This window comes from Crinia signifera, unplaced genomic scaffold, assembly GCF_055691185.1.
Source record: "Crinia signifera unplaced genomic scaffold, ASM5569118v1 HAP2_SCAFFOLD_87, whole genome shotgun sequence".
Classification (NCBI taxonomy): Eukaryota; Metazoa; Chordata; class Amphibia; order Anura; family Myobatrachidae; genus Crinia; species Crinia signifera.
Genome location: NW_028142785.1, coordinates 392782 through 415443, shown reverse-complemented (window position 1 = coordinate 415443; position 22662 = coordinate 392782). Strand labels below are relative to the sequence as shown.

The following is a 22662-nucleotide window of genomic DNA, read 5'->3' as shown; positions in this document are numbered from 1 at the left end:
CATCACACTGTCTGTGACATCACCCTGGACTCAGCTGCATTGTTATGCTATATGTTACAATGACAGTTAGGAAGTGGCTGGAATCTGTGCAGGGAAATTATAAACTGATGTGTTTTAAAAATAACTGGCAGAGATTAAAATGCTGTTATCACAAGAATGTGCTGTTAGCTCACAGATGCTATGTCACATGGATGATTATTCTTGTGGTTTATTTATTAATGATTTAATAATGGTTTAATAATGATTTTTTTTTTTTTATGTTTTATTGAGATTTTCACATATACATAGCAAATATTCCAAAAGGAAAAAATATGCCTACAAACGAGGTACAGAATGCAACATCGACAGAAGGAGGATCTCGCCGTCAGTGTCGCAGTATAAACATTCCCCGCAGATTACTCTTTACATCATCAGAAAAATTACTGAAAAATATGAACCTTAAGAGTCCAAAAAATAAATAAATATATATATATATTGTGATGCCTAGAAAATTGCTAAGGTACATGTGATACCATCAATGTCAAGAGTGTGTTATAAAGCTTTGGACAAATATGAAATCGCAACGTGCACCAAAACCAATTCAATAAATCATCTGAGCTAGTTAAACCTACAAAACAGTAACGACTCATTCATCCATCATTCACACCAGAGGGAAATAAGGGGGGGGGGGGTATATTATCTCAGAGTAACCTCAAGTATATGTTCTCTAAATTAAGGTGCTAACGTTTCAATTAGCGGGGACCATTTAGATAAGAATTTCTGGGTTTTACAGTCCACATCTGGGAGAGTAGACTCGTATCAAAGTATTGTGGTCAGTTCAGATTGTAAATGCTCAAGCCTGGGGGGTACAGGGGAAATCCACTGCTTAACTATGAGCTTTTTTGCAACTGTAAGGATTATTATCAGAAGGGGGATCATTGGGTGTGCGGACTGGGGTATCTGCCAAGCAGCAGTTTGTAAACCTAAAAGAGCTTTTATATTGAACAATATTGATATATATCAATATCAAATGAGTTATGTATATACCATTTCACTTTGAACCAAAATTTTGCCATTTTGGGACAGTGCCAAAAGTTGTGTAGAAATAGGGCTTTTGGAGAATGACACTTAGGGCATCTACCTGAGTCTGAAGAAACCATGTGCATTCTCTGGCCCGGTGAAATATATGCTCGGTACAGAAATTTCAAATGGATCTCCTGTAATGGCGCTGAGTGCAAAATGTTAAATATGGATGGTATAGAATGAGTTAGGTCTCGTCTAGTCACAGGGGAAGAGAATTCCGAAGACCAAGTCTCGAGGAGGGGGGACCATAGCTTACCCATGTTTATAATGGAGATAAGTATGTCGCCATATAGCCATTGCGTTTTATAATGTGTTTTGCTAATTCTAGTAATCAGTGAGGTGAGAGGGTCCGGTGTTTCTTCATTTGGCCAGGGGATTGGAAGAGACTGTATATAGTGTCGCAGTTGTAGGTGCATGAAAAAATCTGACCAAGGTAAATCAAAAAGATTTACTAAATCAGTGAAAGAATATAGAGAACCACCTGGGTCAAACACATCTCTAATTGCAGAGATTCCTTTAAGCTTCCAGACAGTGAATCTAGAATTGGTAAGAGGTGGGGTAAAACAAGGATTGCCTCCTATAGATATAAATTTGGAATGTGTAGGGTTTCTGCCCCAAGCTTTATGTATGGCCCCCCAGGCCTGGTATGTATCCCAAAACAGAATATAATTTTTTTAAAGTGGGCGGTATAAGGGATTTCGGGGTGTGTAGCAGGGCTTTGAGATCATATGGGGCCACTAGTGCTTGTTGCAAATTATAATTAGTATAAATAAAGGAGTCTAATAACCAATCCGAAATGTACCGAAAGGCGACGGCTCTAGAGAAGGATAGAAGGTCCGGGACGGCCAGGCCACCATGCTCCTTATGGAGCTTCAGTTTTGTTAAGACTATACGGGGTTATTTATTATTCCATTAAAATTTTGTAAATAGTTTATCGTAGGCTGAACAGTCTTTCCTGTTGGGTCTCAGAGGCAGCATCTGTAGTAAGATATTTTTGGAAATATGATACTTTTTAAAGTCGCCACCCTCCCCAGTGACGAAATCGGTAAGGAAGACCAAGAGGTCAATAACTGAGAGATTTTGGACATAATCGGGTTATAATTTGTTGCGTATAATTTAGTCAGGTCGGCAGGGACAAAGACACCTAGATATGTTAGTTTCATTTTATTCAGGGAAAACTGAGAGAGGATAGGATTAGAAGCAAATGTGAGGGCGGAAGGAGTGAGTGGAAGCAGGTCAGATTTAGAGGGATTTACCTTATAACCGGCAAAAGAACTAAAGTTATCAATGACGGACATAATATTAGGGATGGGTTTTAACCCCTTCACGACATTTGACGTATATATACGTCATGGCCGGGAAGTACTTCCCGACACATGACGTATATATACGTCATGACTTTAAACTGTCACTGCGTCCCTGACAGCAGACATGTCCCTGCATGCCCAGGGGGGGCTGCGATGCCGCCCCCCCGTCGGCGATCGCTGTGATTGGCTGTTCAGTGTGAACAGCCATTCACAGCGTTTTCCTGTGTTACCAGCGAATCAGACGCTTGGTAACACAGGTGTCAATCACCGCCGGGCGTCAGGGGGCATGAGGGGGTCTTTGGTGACGATGACACCTCACCCCACCCTCACCCCACCTGCCCCCAAGGCTGTGATTGGTCCGTGGGACCCACGGACCAATCACAGCCAAGGCGCGACATTTAAACTAACGGTGACTGCGCTGCAGACGCCATTCCGGTCTGGAATAGCGTGCAGAGCGGTCACCGTGCCTATCTGCCGTGATACTGACCTGATCCTTGCTAATACTTACCTGATCCTTGCAAATACCTTACCTGATCACTTGATCACTGCTTGTTGCGTGCTGGACGCTTCCTGGATCTGACTTCCTGAGACTTCCTGCTGCTGCTGCAGTGTGATAGAGAGATAGAGAGATAGAGAGAGAGAGATAGAGAGAGAGAGATAGAGAGATAGTGACAGAGAGAGATATATTTTGTGTCTGCTACCCCCCCTTTTTGGGGGTGAAGGGGTTTTTTATATATAAATAACTGTCACTGCTGCTGCTGCAGTGTCATAGTGATAGATAGTGATAGATAGTGAGAGATAGTGATAGATAGTGATAGATAGTGAGAGATAGAGAGATTTGTGTCTGCTACCCCCCCTTTTTGGGGGTGCAGGTTTTTTTTTTTATATATATAACTGTCAGTGCTGCTGCTGCAGTGTCATAGTGATAGATAGTGATAGATAGTGAGAGATAGAGAGATAGAGAGAGATAGTGACAGAGAGTGATAGAGAGTGTATATTTTGTGTCTGCTACCCCCCCTTTTTGGGGGTGCAGGTTTTTTTTTATACATATAACTGTCAGTGCTGCTGCTGCAGTGTGATAGATAGTGATAGATAGTGATAGATAGTGAGAGATAGAGAGAGATAGTGACAGAGAGTGATAGAGAGTGTATATTTTGTGTCTGCTACCCCCGCCTTTTGTGCTGATCACTATATCTGAGGTGATCAGCAACTTTTTGGGGGCGCAGAGGTTTTTTTTTTTTATATATACCTGTCAGTTGCTGCCAGTTGCACCAAAGGTTGTGCACCTGCTGCCCCTCACTGGTAATCAGTGTCGCATCACTGATCACCCTTTTTTTTTTTGTGGGTGCTGTGTGGTCTTTTTTTTATTTTTTTTTTACACACATTGTGATTTTGTGGGTGTCCTGTGGCCACTGTGCGCTGATCAGTGACGTACATCACTGATCAGCTTTTTCGGCACAGGGTTGATCTATTTTTTTTTTTGTTTTGATCAAATTCCTGTTGCCTTTGAGCGCTGTTCAGTGACGGACGTTACTGACCAACATATGTGCTCAATTTTTGGCGCAGGACCTTTTTTTTTGTTTTTTTAACCCCTTCAATTTTTTTTTTTTAACCCCTTCAATTTTTTTTTTTTTTAACCCCATCAATTTTTTTTTTTTGTATAAAGTATTTTTTTTTTCTGCACTACATACACACTACACACTACATACCCCCCGGGTTGAAATAAAGTTTGTACCCCCCCCCCCTACACTATACACGTGTTGAAACATTTCACTACCAGTAACACAAAAATAAAAATGTCATCCCAAATGTCATCCCAGTCATCCAGAAGAATGTATTCAGTGGAGGAGGCATATGCCATGCTTGCTTCTGATTCTGACACAGCCAGTGAGGCAAGCGGGGAATTTGAAGGATTCGTCTTAAGCTCCTCTTCCTCCTCTGGTGATGAGGGACCCCCTCAAAGACGCCCCCGTAGAGCAGCTGAGACCCCCCCCCCCCCAATAATTGATCTCGTATGGACCCCACCACCAGACAATTTTGAGCCCCAGGTTCCTGAGTTTTTGGCCATGCCAGGAATCCAATTTGATTCCACAGGTCTCAGAGAAATTGACTTTTTCAAATTATTTTTCTCTGATGATTTTATAAATTTAATGGTGGACCAAACTAATTTATATGCCCAGCAGTTTATTGCTCAAAACCTCACGTCATCATTTGCTAGGTGGACCCCTGTAGATGCAGTAGAGATGATGACGTTTTGGGGTCTGGTGTTTCATATGGGCATAGTAAAAAAGCCACAAATTAGGCAATATTGGAGTACAGATGTTCTGTACAGCACCCCATTTTACCGTATGGCCATGCCCCGGGCTCGTTTTGAGGCAATCCATAAATTTATACATTACACCGATAATGCACAGTGCCCACCCAGAGATGATCCCACCTTTGACAGGCTATTCAAAGTCAGGCCGGTCATTGATCATTTCAGTGCCAAATTTGCAGAGCTATACATCCCTGATAAATGTATTAGCATCGACGAGTCCCTTATACATTTTAAAGGAAGGGTTAAATTCCGCCAGTACCTTCCCAGTAAGAGGGCAAGGTATGGCATAAAAATGTATAAGCTGTGTGAAAGCACCACAGGGTACACCCACAAGTTTAGGGTATATGAAGGGAAGGATTCAAGAATTGAACCGCCAGAATGCCCCCCCTCCCTCGTAGGTGTTAGTGGAAAAATTGTCTGGGATTTAATGCACCCCTTCCTGGATAAGGGTTATCACCTCTATGTGGATAACTTTTACACCAGCATCCCCCTGTTTAAGGCCCTTGGTTCAAGAGGTACAGCAGCTTGCGGTACTGTGCGTAAGAACCAAAGAGGCCTCCCAAAAACGCACATTGCCCAAGTAATGAGAAGGGGTGAAAGCAGGGGAATATGCACCGAAAATATGTTGTTGGTCAAATATAAGGACAAGAGGGATGTCCTTATACTGACAACAATTCATGGAGACAGTACCACCTCCATCCCTGTACGAGGTACCAGTACCCACACCTCAAAACCAAATTGTATCCTAGATTACAATAAGTACATGGGCGGAGTGGATCTTTCAGATCAGGTACTGAAGCCGTACAGTGCCCTGCGGAAAACAAATATCTGGTACAAGAAGCTGGCCGTGTATATCATCCAGATGGCACTGTATAACGCTTACGTGCTATTCCGTTCCACCGGCCAGAGGGGGACATTTATGCACTTTCAAGAGGAAGTCATAAAGGGCCTAATATTTGGGAACCAGCAGGCAGAGGGCCCCAGTACTTCTAGTACTGGCCCCCGTATTGTACCAGGGCAGCATTTTCCCAACGAAATCCCCTCCACTGCAAGAAAGGGCAGGACACAAAAAAGGTGCAAAGTTTGCTATAAAAAGGGAATAAGAAAGGAAACTATTTTCCACTGTGAAACTTGCCCCGACAAACCCGGCCTATGTATAAAGGAGTGTTTCAAAATATACCACACATCTATGGATTATTAGGTTCATCATTTCACAGTGCTTCGGGGGTCTTGCTAATGCCACATAGCACCCACCATTCATTCCACCAGAATCTGAGCTGCAAAATCCAAAAATCACTCCTTCCCTTCTGAGTCCTGCCATGCACCCAACTGGTATTTTTTGGTCACATGTGAGGCATTGCCGTACTCTGTAGAAATGGGGGCACAGATTTTGGGGTGCTTTGTCTCCTTCATTCCTTGTGAAAATGAAAAATTTTGAGCCAGAAGTACATTTTTGTGTAAAAAAAATGTAATTTTTCATTTTCACAGCCCAGTTGTACCAAAATTGGTGAAACTCCTGGGGGTTTGAAATGTACACTATACCCCTAGATGAATTCCCTGAGGAGTGTAGTTTGCAAAATGGGGTCACTTGTGGGGGGGTTCCACTGTATTGGTAATGCAACATAGCACCCACCATTCATTCCACCAAAATCTGTGCTCCAAAATCCAAAAATCACTCCTTCCCTTCTGAGTCCTGCCATGCACCCAACTGGTATTTTTTGGTCACATGTGAGGCATTGCCGTACTCTGGAGAAATGGGGGCACAGATTTTGGGGTGCTTTGTCTCCTTCATTCCTTGTGAAAATTAAAAATTTTGAGCCAGAAGTACATTTTTGTGTAAAAAAAATGTAATTTTTCATTTTCACAGCCCAGTTGTACCAAAATTGGTGAAACCCCTGGGGGTTTGAAATGTACACTATACCCCTATATGAATTCCCTGAGGAGTGTAGTTTGCAAAATGGGGTCACTTGTGGGGGGGTTCCACTGTATTGGTAATGCAACATGGCACCCACCATTCATTCCACCAAAATCTGTGCTCCAAAATCCAAAAATCACTCCTTCCCTTCTGAGTCCTGCCATGCGCCCAACTGGTATTTTTTGGTCACATGTGAGGCATTGCCGTACTCGGGAGAAATGGGGGCACAGATTTTGGGGTGCTTTGTCTCCTTCATTCCTTATGAAAATGAAAAATTTTGAGCCAGTAGTACATTTTTGTGTAAAAAAATGTAATTTTTCATTTTCACAGCCCAGTTGTACCAAAATTGGTGAAACCCCTGGGGGTTTGAAATGTACACTATACCCCTAGATGAATTCCCTGAGGGGTGTACTTTGCAAAATGGGGTGACTTGTGGGGGGGTTCCACTGTATTGGTGCAACATAGCACCCACCATTCATTCCACCAAAATCTGTGCTGCAAAATCCAAAAATCACTCCTTCCCTTCTGAGTCCTGCCATGCGCCCAACTGGTATTTTTTGGTCACATGTGAGGCATTGCCGTACTCGGGAGAAATTGGGGCACAGACTTTGGGGTGCTTTGTCTCCTTCATTCCTTGTGAAAATGAAAAATTTTGAGCCAGAACTGCATGTTTGTGTAAAAAAATGTAATTTTCCATTTTCACATCCCAGTTGTACCAAAATTGGTGAAACCCCTGGGGGTTTGAAATGTACACTATACCCCTAGATGAATTCCCTGAGGTGTGTACTTTGCAAAATGGGGTGACTTGTGGGGGGGTTCCACTGTATTGGTGCTTTGGGAGTCTTGCTAATGCAACATGGCACCCACCATTCATTCCACCAAAATCTGTGCTGCCAAATCCAAAAATCACTCCTTCCCTTCTGAGTCCTGCCATGCGCCCAACTGGTATTTTTTGGTCACATGTGAGGCATTGCCGTACTCGGGAGAAATTGGGGCACAGATTTTGGGGTGCTTTGTCTCCTTCATTCCTTGTGAAAATGAAAAATTTTGAGCCAGAACTGCATGTTTGTGTAAAAAAATTTAATTTTCCATTTTCACATCCCAGTTGTACCAAAATTGGTGAAACCCCTGGGGGTTTGAAATGTACACTATACCCCTAGATGAATTCCCTGAGGGGTGTACTTTGCAAAATGGGGTGACTTGTGGGGGGGTTCCACTGTATTGGTGCTTTGGGAGTCTTGCTAATGCAACATGGCACCCACCATTCATTCCACCAAAATCTGTGCTGCCAAATCCAAAAATCACTCCTTCCCTTCTGAGTCCTGCCATGCGCCCAACTGGTATTTTTTGGTCACATGTGAGGCATTGCCGTACTCGGGAGAAATTGGGGCACAGATTTTGGGGTGCTTTGTCTCCTTCATTCCTTGTGAAAATGAAAAATTTTGAGCCAGAACTGCATGTTTGTGTAAAAAAATGTAATTTTCCATTTTCACATCCCAGTTGTACCAAAATTGGTGAAACCCCTGGGGGTTTGAAATGTACACTATACCCCTAGATGAATTCCCTGAGGGGTGTACTTTGCAAAATGGGGTGACTTGTGGGGGGGTTCCACTGTATTGGTGCTTTGGGAGTCTTGCTAATGCAACATGGCACCCACCATTCATTCCACCAAAATCTGTGCTGCCAAATCCAAAAATCACTCCTTCCCTTCTGAGTCCTGCCATGCGCCCAACTGGTATTTTTTGGTCACATGTGAGGCATTGCCGTACTCGGGAGAAATTGGGGCACAGATTTTGGGGTGCTTTGTCTCCTTCATTCCTTGTGAAAATGAAAAATTTTGAGCCAGAACTGCATTTTTGTGTAAAAAAATGTAATTTTCCATTTTCACATCCCAGTTGTACCAAAATTGGTGAAACCCCTGGGGGTTTGAAATGTACACTATACCCCTAGATGAATTCCCTGAGGGGTGTACTTTGCAAAATGGGGTGACTTGTGGGGGGGTTCCACTGTATTGGTGCTTTGGGAGTCTTGCTAATGCAACATGGCACCCACCATTCATTCCACCAAAATCTGTGCTGCCAAATCCAAAAATCACTCCTTCCCTTCTGAGTCCTGCCATGCGCCCAACTGGTATTTTTTGGTCACATGTGAGGCCTTGCCGTACTCGGGAGAAATTGGGGCACAGATTTTGGGGTGCTTTGTCTCCTTCATTCCTTGTGAAAATGAAAAATTTTGAGCCAGAACTGCATTTTTGGGTAAAAAAATGTAATTTTCCATTTTCACATCCCAGTTGTACCAAAATTGGTGAAACCCCTGGGGGTTTGAAATGTACACTATACCCCTAGATGAATTCCCTGAGGGGTGTACTTTGCAAAATGGGGTGACTTGTGGGGGGGTTCCACTGTATTGGTGCTTTGGGAGTCTTGCTAATGCAACATGGCACCCACCATTCATTCCACCAAAATCTGTGCTGCCAAATCCAAAAATCACTCCTTCCCTTCTGAGTCCTGCCATGCGCCCAACTGGTATTTTTTGGTCACATGTGAGGCATTGCCGTACTCGGGAGAAATTGGGGCACAGATTTTGGGGTGCTTTGTCTCCTTCATTCCTTGTGAAAATGAAAAATTTTGAGCCAGAACTGCATTTTTGTGTAAAAAAATTTAATTTTTCATTTTCACTGCCCAGTTGTATCAAAATTGGTGAAACCCCTGGGGGTTTGAAATGTACACTATACCCCTAGATGAATTCCCTGAGGGGTGTACTTTGCAAAATGGGGTGACTTGTGGGGGGGTTCCACTGTATTGGTGCAACATAGCACCCACCATTCATTCCACCAAAATCTGTGCTGCAAAATCCAAAAATCACTCCTTCCCTTCTGAGTCCTGCCATGCGCCCAACTGGTATTTTTTGGTCACATGTGAGGCATTGCCGTACTCGGGAGAAATTGGGGCACAGATTTTGGGGTGCTTTGTCTCCTTCATTCCTTGTGAAAATGAAAAATTTTGAGCCAGAACTGCATTTTTGTGTAAATAAATGTAATTTTTCATTTTCACTGCCCAGTTGTACCAAAATTGGTGAAACCCCTGGGGGTTTGAAATGTACACTATACCCCTAGATGAATTCCCTGAGGGGTGTACTTTGCAAAATGGGGTGACTTGTGGGGGGGTTCCACTGTATTGGTGCTTTGGGAGTCTTGCTAATGCAACATGGCACCCACCATTCATTCCACCAAAATCTGTGCTGCCAAATCCAAAAATCACTCCTTCCCTTCTGAGTCCTGCCATGCGCCCAACTGGTATTTTTTGGTCACATGTGAGGCATTGCCGTACTCGGGAGAAATTGGGGCACAGACTTTGGGGTGCTTTGTCTCCTTCATTCCTTGTGAAAATGAAAAATTTTGAGCCAGAACTGCATGTTTGTGTAAAAAAATTTAATTTTCCATTTTCACATCCCAGTTGTACCAAAATTGGTGAAACCCCTGGGGGTTTGAAATGTACACTATACCCCTAGATGAATTCCCTGAGGGGTGTAGATTGCAAAATGGGGTGACTTGTGGGGGAGGTTCCTAACTTTTAGCACTTATGGTGCCTAGAAACCTACATGGTGCCTAAAAAAAAATCTCATAAAAAGGAGGCTCCAAAATCAAGTAGGTGCTCCTTCTATTATGAAGCCTGTGGTTTGGTCAACGTGCACACTAGGGCCACATATAGGATATTTTTGAAAACAGAAGAATTGGGGGAATCAATTTTTAGTCACATTTCTCTAGTAAAATCTACTGTATTCGTTAGAAAAATGTATTAAAATTGAAACTCTGCAAAAAAAAAGAAATTTTGAAATTTCACCTACACTTTGTTTTAATTCCTGTGAAACACCTAAAGGGTTAACAAACTTCCAAAATGCTGTTTTGAATACTGTGAGGGGTGCAGTTTTTGAAATGGCATCATTTATGGGGGTGTCTCACATACAAGTCCCTCAAAGTCACATCAGAACTGAACTGGTCCCTAAAAAAATCAGTGTTTGAAATTTTCTTGAAAATTTGAGAATTTGCTAGTCATATTTGAAGCCTCCTAGTGTCCCAAAAAATGAAAAGGAGGTTGAAATAATGATTGCAACATAAAGTAGACATATGGTCTTTGTTAGTTATTAACTATTTTGAGTGGTATGATTATTTGTCTCACAAGCAGAAAATGTGACATTTTGCATATTGCTAAATTTTCCATTTTTTCACGATATTTTGGTATTTTTCACAAAAAAACACAGACTGTATTGACCAAAATTTACCACTAACTTGAAGTACAATGTGTCACGAGAAAACAATCTCAAAATCACTGGGATAAGTAAAAGCAAAAAAAAGTTATCCCCACTTAAGTGAGACATGTCAGATTTGAAAAAAAGGGCTCTGTCATGAAGGCACAAACTGGCTCTGTCATGAAGGGGTTAAAGGGTCGGATACAAAAAGGAGCATGTCGTCCGCAAATAAACGTGAACCCCTGTAAACGACTACAATTGTCTTAGGGAAATCGTTAATGGTTCAATAGCAAGGGAAAATAATAGGGGCGAGAGTGGGCAGCCCTGTCTGGTACCTCTTTTTAGAATTCCTGGATCAGATATATACCCATTGCATATAATCCGAGAACTAGAGGCTGTATATAAAGCGTTTAAGACACTGGAGAAGCCCGGCGGAAACCCAGAACGTGTGAGCGTGGTGTACAGATGGTCCCAACTGACATAATCAAAGGCTTTCTCTGCATCGAGAGAAAGAATGAAATGTGCGTCTGGGTTAGCCGTGGAGTTCGGCCAGTGTGAAGCAGCCAGAACCTTTCTAATGTTCCCTGTGGAATGACGACCCTTAACCCCTTCCCGACATTTGACGTACATTTACGTCATGGTCGGGATGTACTTCCCGACACATGGCATAAATGTACGTCATGACTTGTAACTGTCACCGCGTCTAGAGACGCGGTGACAGAGGGACGATGTCTGCTGTCCCTGACAGCAGACATCTTCCCTCATTGCCCAGGGGGGGCAGCGATGCCCCCCGTCATGGGCGATCGATGCGATTGGCTGTTCAAACGTGAACAGCCAAAAGCAGCGTTTACTGTGTTATGTGTAAAATTTAGACTCTGCTGCCCCCTAGCGTCCAAAAAAAAATAAAAGAAAGTTGAAATAATGATGTAATAATAAAGTTTAGATATGGTCTTTTGTTAGTTATTAACTATTTTGAGTGGTATGATTATTTGTCTCACAAGCAGAAAATGTAACATTTTGCAAATTGCAAAATGTTCATTTTTTTTACGACATTTTGGTATTTTTCACAAAAAAAAAAAACTGTATCGACCAAAATTTATCACTAACTTAAAGTACAATGTGTCACGGGAAAACAATCTCAAAATCACTGGGATAAGTAAAAGCAAAAAAAAGTTATCCCCACTTAAGTGATACCTGTCAGATTTGAAAAAAAAAGGCCTCTGTCAGGAAGGCAAAAACATGCTGCGTCGGTAAGGGGTTAATGAAGCCCGTCTGATCTGAGTGGACCACAGAAGGAAGAATTAACTTCAACCTATCTGCCAGAATTTTGGTATACAACTTATAATCAACGTTGAGAAGTGATATGGGTCTGTATGATCCCGGCAAGTGTGGGTCTCTTCCCAGTTTGGGGAGGAGATGAATGAATGCATCAGTGAAATCAGTGGCGTCACTAGGGTTGGTGTCACCCGGTGTAGTAACTCATGGTGTCACCCCCCCCAACTTTCCATAAGTTGGAGATAGGATGCTTGTGCATGCTGAAAAATTGGGGTGTGGCCTATCAGAAGGGGGTGTAGCCTGTAACGTGATTGTATTGTGTAACTGCAGATTGTGCCAGCGCACCTATTCTAATCTTCCAGTTTATAGATGAATTGATTGATCAGTTCAGCTTAGTTCTACCCTGCATTGGCTATAAATCATAAAATACTGTTTATCCGTAATGCCAATCACACATTATGCCGCATACCGTGATGCCAATTACACAATAAGCTGCACACCGTGATGCCCATTACACCGCATACCGTGATGCCCATACGCCACACACCGTGATGCCAATTACACATTATGCCACACACCGTGATGCCAATTACACAATAAGCTGCATACCGTGATGCCCATTACGCCACACACCGTGATGCCAATTACACATTATGCCGCACACCGTGATGCCAATTACACAATAAGCTGCACACCGTGATGCCCATTACACCGCATACCGTGATGCCCATTACGCCACACACCGTGATGCCAATTACACATTATGCCACACACCGTGATGCCAATTACACAATAAGCTGCACACCGTGATGCAGGGGCGGATTGGGATGAAAAACCAGCCCGGGAAATTTCTGGGAGCAGCCCTAATGGAGGCGGGATCTGTTTAGGTGTGGGGTTTGTCACGAGGAGCGGGATCCCTCCTCATGTGGCCTTTGTTGGACACAGTCGCAGCTGTCCTAGCATCTTTTGCTGCAGTTGCATACAGTATGTTACTATGATAATGCTGCTACTAAACTCTTCCCTGACACGCCCCATGTCACACGCAATGTCCCTCCATGGGAAAAAACAATTTGCTGATACAGGAAAAATAAACAGATATATTGGCCTTAAAAGGAATAAATAATACACACTGGCACCCGGAAGGAAATTACAAATAAAAATATTGGCCCCTACAGGTAAAATAAAACACCTTGGTCCCATTGGTCCCTACTGGAATGATTAAAACATATCGGCCCCACACTCTGTCCCCTGTTCTACTATATATCACACTCCCTCCCACTGCATCCTGTACTCTATTACACACTACCTCCCACTGCGCTAGATCACACTCCCTCCCTTTGAAGCCTGAACTCTATCACACACTCCATCCCACTGCGATATATGACTTTTCCTCCCCCTGCGCTATATCACACACACTCACCTGTGGCCTGCACTCTATCACACACTCCCTTCCACTGCACTATATCACACTCCCTCCCCCTGCGCTATATCACACTCCCTCCCACTGCATCCTGTACTCTATTACACTCTACCTCCCACTGCGCTATATCACACTCCCTCACCTGCGGCCTGCACTCTATCACACACTCCCTTCCACTGCACTATATCACACTCTCTCCCCCTGCGCTATATCACACTCCCTCACCTGCGGCCTGCACTCTATCACACACTCCCTTCCACTGCACTATATCACACTCCCTCCCCCTGTGCTATATCACACTCCCTCCCCCTGCACTATATCACACTCCCTCCCCCTGCGCTATATCACACTCCCTCACCTGCGGCCTGCACTCTATCACACACTCCCTTCCACTGCACTATATCACACTCCCTCCCCCTGTGCTATATCACACTCCCTCCCCCTGCACTATATCACACTCCCTCCCCCTGCGCTATATCACACTCCCTCACCTGCGGCCTGCACTCTATCACACTCCCTCCCCCTGCGCTATATCACACTCCCTCCCACTGCATCCTGTACTCTATTACACTCTACCTCCCCCTGTGCTATATCACACTCCCTCCCCCTGCGCTATATCACACTCCCTCCTATTGCATCCTGTACTCTATTACACTCTACCTCCCACTGCGCTATATCACACTCCCTCACCTGCGGCCTGCACTCTATCACACACTCCCTTCCACTGCACTATATCACACTCCCTCCCCCTGCGCTATATCACACTCCCTCCCCCTGCGCTATATCACACTCCCTCCCACTGCATCCTGTACTCTATTACACTCTACCTCCCCCTGCGCTATATCACACTCCCTCCCACTGCATCCTGTACTCTATTACACTCTACCTCCCCCTGCGCTATATCACACTCCCTCCCCCTGCGCTATATCACACTCCCTCCCATTGCATCCTGTACTCTATTACACTCTACCTCCCACTGCACTATATCACACTCCCTCACCTGCGGCCTGCACTCTATCACACACTCCCTTCCACTGCACTATATCACACTCTCTCCCCCTGCGCTATATCACACTCCCTCACCTGCGGCCTGCACTCTATCACACACTCCCTTCCACTGCACTATATCACACTCCCTCCCCCTGCGCTATATCACACTCCCTCACCTGCGGCCTGCACTCTATCACACACTCCCTTCCAATGCACTATATCACACTCCCTCGCCCTGTGCTATATCACACACCAGTGGCGTAACTAGGGCTCCGCAGCCCCAACGGTGGCAGAGGGTGCCTGCGCCACCGGGGCGCAGGTTCACAGCGCTCTCACAGAGGCTGCCAAAGGCCAGGAGTCCTGTGTGAGCTCTGCAGCTGCAGCCAATAAGGAAACGCAGACTTGTCCGCCTCTGGCTGTCTGTGTGAGGGCTCTCAGTGACCCGCCCCATGACCCGCTGATTAGTGGGTCACTGAGCGTCCTCACACAGACAGCCAGAGAGCTCCCACTTCTACCCTGCCCGCCGCTCCCCCTTCCTCACTGCGTGATGGAGAGAGTGTCCGTCAGCCACTGGAGAGAGCCTGCTGCTCAATTCAGGATACTCTCCTCTCGGGCCTCACTGACGGATTAAAGCAGCACAGGTACTGTTCATTCTGTACCTGCGCTGTCAGTGTGTACCTGCTCTGTCAGTGTGTTTAGGAGGGGGATGGCACCAGAATTTATTTTGGCTGGGTGGAGCTACTTTTCTAGTTACATCACTGTCACTCACCCTGAATTCTGTACTCTATTACACTGATACACTCCCTCGCCCATGGCTTGTGTTCTCACAGACTCCCACCCCCTGCGCTATATCACACTCCCTCCCCCTGCGCTATATCACACTCCCTCCCCCTGCGCTATATCACACTCCCTCCCACTGCATCCTGCACTCTATTACACTCTACCTCCCACTGCGCTATATCACACTCCCTCACCTGCGGCCTGCACTCTATCACACACTCCCTTCCACTGCGCTATATCACACTCCCTCCCCCTGCGCTATATCACACTCCCTCCCACTGCATCCTGTACTCTATTACACTCTACCTCCCCCTGCACTATATCACACTCCCTCCCCCTGCGCTATATCACACTCCCTCCCATTGCATCCTGTACTCTATTACACTCTACCTCCCACTGCGCTATATCACACTCCCTCACCTGCGGCCTGCACTCTATCACACACTCCCTTCCACTGCACTATATCACACACCCTCCCCCTGCGCTATATCACACTCCCTCCCCCTGCGCTATATCACACTCCCTCCCCCTGCGCTATATCACACTCCCTCCCATTGCATCCTGTACTCTATTACACTCTACCTCCCACTGCGCTATATCACACTCCCTCCCCCTGCGCTATATCACACTCCCTCCCATTGCATCCTGTACTCTATTACACTCTACCTCCCACTGCGCTATATCACACTCCCTCCCCCTGCGCTATATCACACTCCCTCCCCCTGCGCTATATCACACTCCCTCCCCCTGCACTATATCACACTCCCTCCCCCTGCGCTATATCACACTCCCTCACCTGCGGCCTGCACTCTATCACACACTCCCTTCCACTGCACTATATCACACTCCCTCCCCCTGCGCTATATCACACTCCCTCACCTGCGGCCTGCACTCTATCACACACTCCCTTCCACTGCACTATATCACACTCCCTCCCCCTGCGCTATATCACACTTCCTCACCTGCGGCCTGCACTCTATCACACACTCCCTCCCCCTGCGCTATATCACACTCCCTCGCCCTGTGCTATATCACACACCAGTGGCGTAACTAGGGCTCCGCAGCCCCAACGGTGGCAGAGGGTGCCTGCGCCACCGGGGCGCAGGTTCACAGCGCTCTCACAGAGGCTGCCAAAGGCCAGGAGTCCTGTGTGAGCTCTGCAGCTGCAGCCAATAAGGAAACGCAGACTTGTCCGCCTCTGGCTGTCTGTGTGAGGGCTCTCAGTGACCCGCCCCATGACCCGCTGATGAGTGGGTCACTGAGCGTCCTCACACAGACAGCCAGAGAGCTCCCACTTCTACCCTGCCCGCCGCTCCCCCTTCCTCACTGCGTGATGGAGAGAGTGTCCGTCAGCCACTGGAGAGAGCCTGCTGCTCAATTCAGGATACTCTCCTCCCGGGCCTCACTGACGGATTAAAGCAGCACAGGTACTGTTCATTCTGTACCTGCGCTGTCAGTGTGTACCTGCTCTGTCACTGTGTTTAGGAGGGGGATGGCACCAGAATTTATTTACTTTTAGTTACGTCACTGTCACTCACCCTGAATTCTGTACTCTATTACACTGATACACTCCCTCGCCCATGGCTTGTGTTCTCACACACTCCCACCCCCTGCGGTCTGTGCTTTATTACACTGATGTTCTCCTTCACCTTCCGGCCTTTACCTACACTTACACGCTCCCTCTCCCCAAGTTGTACGCTCTATCACACTGGCACGCTCCCTCTCCCCGAGACGTACGCTTTATCACACCCCCTGAGCTTTATCACACTCACTTGCTCCCTCATCCTGCGCTCTATCACACTGACGTGCTCCATCACCCTATGGCCTGTGATCTGTCACACTGATGCACTCCCTCCCTTTGAGGCATGCACTCTGTCACGCAGTCCCTAACCTTAACTTACTCCACCACCTTACCCACCCTCCCTGCAGCCTAAGCCTGACTGCATCCTAATTCAACACCCTTGGCTGATTTACATGTGCCGCACACTAGTTTAGTTTATTAACGCAGACACAACAAAACCCAATGTGGCAGCAGTGCAAAGCCAGTTGTGCCTCTCCCTGTAGATACTGACACACACATACACTCTGGGCAGCCACTTCTCTCCCTCTTGCTGTGGAATCAGGCCAGTTCTGTGTAGCTCCGCCCAGGGCCGGTGCAAGGATGTTTGGTGCCCTCCTGCACACTATAAATTTGTGCTTCCTCTCCCATACTTAATAAAGGGACAATGCCCACCGCATACCGCAAAAAAAAAGGAGGTATGGCCATACAATAGTACCAATTCAAATGACTCAGTAGCACAATCTTGTTCACATTACACAGCACATAGCGCACACAGGGCACTCAATGTCTGGATTCCCACATCGGTCTCCTAACCGCTTGGTTTCTGAACATCGGTAAATCATACAAAATCTGTCTTGTAACAAATTTGGCAGGCTGACAGCTGGGAGTGCAGTGCTTAACTTACTGTACTGCCGCACATGGGCCTGTTCTGCATCCGACGTGCACGGCATCACTGGTGTGTGTAGTGGAGCTTCCTTCTGCTGGGTGGGGGCTTGAAGCCTCTTCAGTTGTACCCGCAGGCTTTCTGTAATGCAAGAAAGCTGTGATGGGTAACGCGCTTAGGGGATGGGGCCACAAGTGACAAGTATCCCCACAGAAAATCTTCCCACTATAGGTGACCCTCCAGTGCTCGAAGTAGCGGTATAACATACCACTGTATAATGCCCCACTATATATATATATATATATATATATATATATATAATTATTATTATTATTTTATTTATAAGGCGCCACAAGTGTTTCGCAGCGCCGTACAAAGGAACAATACAGGGAGACAAAACTTGGCATAACATTGAATAAATAACAAAAATACAGTACAAATAAAGAGCACCACAGTTCAATACACATTACAGCTTAAATGTAAGTAGTGAGGACCCAATCAACATACAACTAGAGGCTTGAGGCCAATGATGGAGATGAGTATGAAGAGGGTCACTGAGTGTTGGAGTAAAGGAGAGCTGTGAGTGAAATGTGAAGAGAAGTGGGCTTTGACAACAGGAGGGAAGAGGGCCCTACTCGGAGGAGCTTACAATCTAGTAGGAAGGGGAGACAGACAGATTACAAGAGGTGCAAGCGAGGGGGTGGTGGTTAGATAGCAGGATGTAAACAGGCAAGGGGTCGGAGAACCAGCTGGTTTATGCAGTGGAAGGGTACGCTTTGATGAATAGGTGAGTTTTCAGTGCCCGTTTGAAGCTTTGCAAGGTCGGGGAGAGTCTAATGGAGCGAAGGAGTGCGTTCCACTGAAGGGGTGCAGCACGGGCAAAGTCCTGTACTCTAGCATGGGAAGCAGTGATCAGGGTGGAGGAGAGACGACAGTCGTCAGCTGACCGTAGAGGGCGGGAGGGTGTATGAATGAAGATGAGGTTAGAGATATATGGAGCAATGGAATTAGAGATGGCCCTGTATGTGAGTGTGAGGTGTTTGAAGAGGATTATGTAGGGGAATGGAAGCCAGTGCAGATTTTGTTGAAGGGGAGTAGCAGAGTTAGAGCGGCGGGAGAGGAAGATAAGCCTGGCTGCAGCATTGAGGACAGATTGGAGAGGAGCTAGTTGGGATTGAGCGAGGCCGGTGAGAAGAGCATTACAGTAGTCAAGCCGTGAGATGACTAATGAGTGGATGATCAGCTTAGTTGCACTCTGTGAGAGAAAGGGCCTGATGCGAGCAATGTTGCGTAACTGGAACCGGCAAGAATGGGCCAGGCCTTGGATGTGGGGTGCAAAGGAGAGGGAGGAGTCAAGAGTGACACACAGGCAGCGGAGTTGGGGAACAGGGGAGATGATGGTGTTGTTAACAGTGATAGAGAAATTAGTAGGGGGCCTAGCTCTGGGTGGGGGAAAGATAATAAGTTCGGTTTTGTCCATATTCAGCTTCAGAAATCGCTCAGACATCCAGGTAGAGATGGCAGCGAGGCAGTTGGAAACTTGAGAGAAAACAGTGGGGGACAGATCAGGAGAGGAGAGGTAGATTTGGGTGTCATCTGCATAGAGGTGATATTGGAAGCCAAAGGAGTTAATGAGTGCACCCAGAGAGGAGGTGTACAGAGAGAACAGAATGGGGCCAAGGACGAACCCTGAGGGACCCCGACAGGAAGGATAGAAGGTGGTGAGGTAGAGCCAGAGGCAGAGACTGAGAAGGAACGGTTGAAGAGGTAAGAGGAAAACCAGTTGAAGACTGTGCCAGAGAGGCCAATGTTTTGGAGTGTGTGGAGGAGGAGAGGGTGATCCACAGTGTCAAAGGCAGCAGATAGGTCCAAAAGGATAAGCAGGGAGAAGTGACCCTTGGATTTGGCTGACAGCAGTTCATTGGTGACTTTCACTAGGGCAGTCTCAGTGGAATGAAGTGGGCGAAAGCCAGATTGAAGGGGATCTAGGATGGAGTGGTCAGACAGGTAGCTGGTGAGACGCCTGTAAACCAGCCGTTCTAGTATTTTAGAGGCAAATGGGAGAAGAGAGATAGGGCGGTAGCTTGTGGGAGAAAAAGGGTCCAGGTTAGGTTTTTAAAGAATAGGCGAGACCAGAGCGTGTTTGAAGGGTGAGGGAAAGATGCCAGTAGAAAGAGATAGGTTAAAGAGGTGAGCAAGGTGGGAGCAGCCAGTGGGGGAGAGGGAACTGAGGAGACGGGAGGGGAGAGGGTCCAAGGGACAGGTAGAGGGGGGAGAGGATGAGATGAGGGAGTGGACTTCCTCAGCTGTAGTAGGGCAGAAGTATGACAGAGTGGGGTAGTTGGTAGGGGAGGATGATTGGGGTGGGTGGGCAGCAGAGGGGGTATGGAAGGAGATATCATGTCGGATTACCTCAATTTTAGAGAGGAAGAAGGAGGCAAAGTCAGTGGCAGTGAGGGATGAAGGGAGGAGGGGTGGTGCAGGGCGAAGTAGAGTGTTGAAAGTTTCAAAGAGACGTCGGGGATTGGAGGAATGGGAAGAGATGAGAGATTTGAAGAAAGATTGTTTGGTATAGGAGAGAGCAGCGCTGTAGGAGGAGAGAATAAACTTGAAATGGAGGAAGTCTTCCAGAGTGAGATTTCCTCCAGAGGCGTTCAGCACATTTTTGTGCCAGGGTTGTGGTTTAGAGCGTCGAAGGGGAACAGTGTGGAGGATAATATATATATATATATATATATATATATATATACGGCCAATGTTTGACAAAGGGGCTATGGGCGCCGAATCATGGGTGGCAGGGGTCACCTAGAACTAGAGCTGACAGCTGCTGTAAGCAGAGGAGATCAGCAGTGTGTCAGGGTGGCAGGGGTCACCTGGAACTAGAGCTGACAGCTGCTCTAAGCAGAGGAGATCAGCGGCGTGTAAGGGTGGCAGGGGTCACCTGGAACTAGAGCTGACAGCTGCTGTAAGCAGAGGAGATCAGCAGCGTGTCAGGGTGGCAGGGGTCACCTGGAACTAGAGCTGACAGCTGCTGTAAGCAGAGGAGATCAGCGGCGTGTCAGGGCGGCAGGGGTCACCTGGAACTAGAGCTGACAGCTGCTGTAAGCAGAGGAGATCAGCGGCGTGTCAGGGCGGCAGGGGTCACCTGGAACTAGAGCTGACAGCTGCTGTAAGCAGAGGAGATCAGCGGCGTGTCAGGGCGGCAGGGGTCACCTGGAACTAGAGCTGACAGCTGCTATAAGCAGAGGAGATCAGCAGCGTGTCAGGGCGCACCTGGAACTAGAACTGACAGCCGCTTTACAGCGTTAAGCACTTGTCAGATCATCCAGGTGCACCCACCCCCTTCTGCTTACACCGGCTGTCAGCTCATCTTGCTGCATGGTAACCGCAAGCCCTGCTGGATGCCCCGAGTCTCTACCTGGCTCAAGTAGGCGAGTGGCCACTGATCCCCTCTGCAGCACAGTGGCTGTTAGCTGTTCCCGTGTGTGTACCCTGCCGTGCTGACATGCCGCACTTCCCCTCTGATGAGAGCGGCTGTCAGTGAAGTTCTTACGGCTAAGCCGGTCCATCAGTAGATATCAGAGTTGTGTTAGCGGGGGGAGGGGCACCAGAATGAAAGAGCTGACACATGTGCCTTTTGTGGGGTCGCTGGTAGACGCATTGGATGGCTGCCAATCCACCTCTGGTCATATGCGCTGCTTAGGTCTCTGGCAGGGCACAGTCATAAGGGCAGGGAGATTTCAGTACATTATAAAATGGGCAGGGCGCTGCGCCCTGCAAAACAACAAAACAAGGCTACTGGGAACACTATAAATATATACCAGGGTTGCCGACCCTCCCGGAATTTGCGGGAGTCTCCCGAAAATCGGGTCCTTCCTCCCGGCCCCCGGAAGGGTGGGCAACCCTCCCGGAATCAGGGGGACCCCCACTGAGCCCCCCGATCGCGGCATTTATATGCCGCAATCCGCGGGTCTCAGGGGAGGGGGCGGAGCTAAAACGGCACAATCGTGACGTTTTAGCCCCGCCCCCTACATGGATATCAGTTATTTAGTCTATTTCCCTGAATGGGGGCGGGGCTTAATGATGTCACGGTTAAGCCCCGCCCCCAAAAATCGTAATGAAAGATTCCTCTCCGGGCTTCTCCCGAAGAGGATTTTCTGAAAGTCGGCAACCCTGATATATACACACACAAACAGATAGATATCCATCATTACATATATGTAGATTGATATAGACACATAGATAGATAGATAGATAGATAGATAGATAGATAGATAGATAGATAGATAGATAGATAGACAGACAGACAGACAGAGACACATAGATAGATGATAGACAGACACATAGAAGATAGATATACAGAGACACATAGATGATAGATAGACAGAGACACATAGATAGATGATAGACAGACACATAGAAGATAGATATACAGAGACACATATATGATAGATAGACAGAGATACATAGGTAGATGATAGATAGACAGAGACAGAGACATATAGATAATAGACAGACAGACAGACAGATAATCACTAAACTCACTTAGTTCCTCTGTACTGGTCCAGGGCAGTCTCTCTATTGTTCATGGCAGGTGATGAGATGGCTCCATGGATATGGGGACATCCAGTGGCTCCTGGCAGTACTGCAGTCAGCAGTAACTGCAGCACTCTTCTCTCCTTTGTTTGTTGTCCTTGTAGCTCCGCCACCCGCCATGTCCGTGTAGCCCCGCCCCCAGCCAAGTCCGTGTAGCTCCGCCCCCCGCCGAGTCTCAGGCACTGCAGTGCAGCCTAGAGATGGGCAAAACGGCGCATTAGTATGAGTCGGGATCCGCCGGATCGTTAAGTGAAAAGATACGTATCTTTTAGACAGGGACCTCGGCTCACTTTTAATAAAAAAAGGGG

At 46.8% G+C, this 22662-nt stretch overlaps 1 long non-coding RNA gene across 1 annotated transcript in view; it reads right to left on the bottom strand.

Moving 5' to 3' along the window:
* The window catches only part of LOC146056731 (uncharacterized), a 31625-nt gene extending 9188 nt beyond the window's left edge, over positions 1-22437 (bottom strand). The window contains exons 1-2 of the long non-coding RNA XR_014469382.1: positions 22304-22437; positions 17780-17899 (exon numbers count right to left, since the gene is read on the bottom strand). This is a non-coding gene — a long non-coding RNA (uncharacterized LOC146056731). The remainder of the gene's footprint in view (positions 1-17779; positions 17900-22303) is intronic.
* Between the last annotated feature and the right edge of the window lie 225 nt (positions 22438-22662).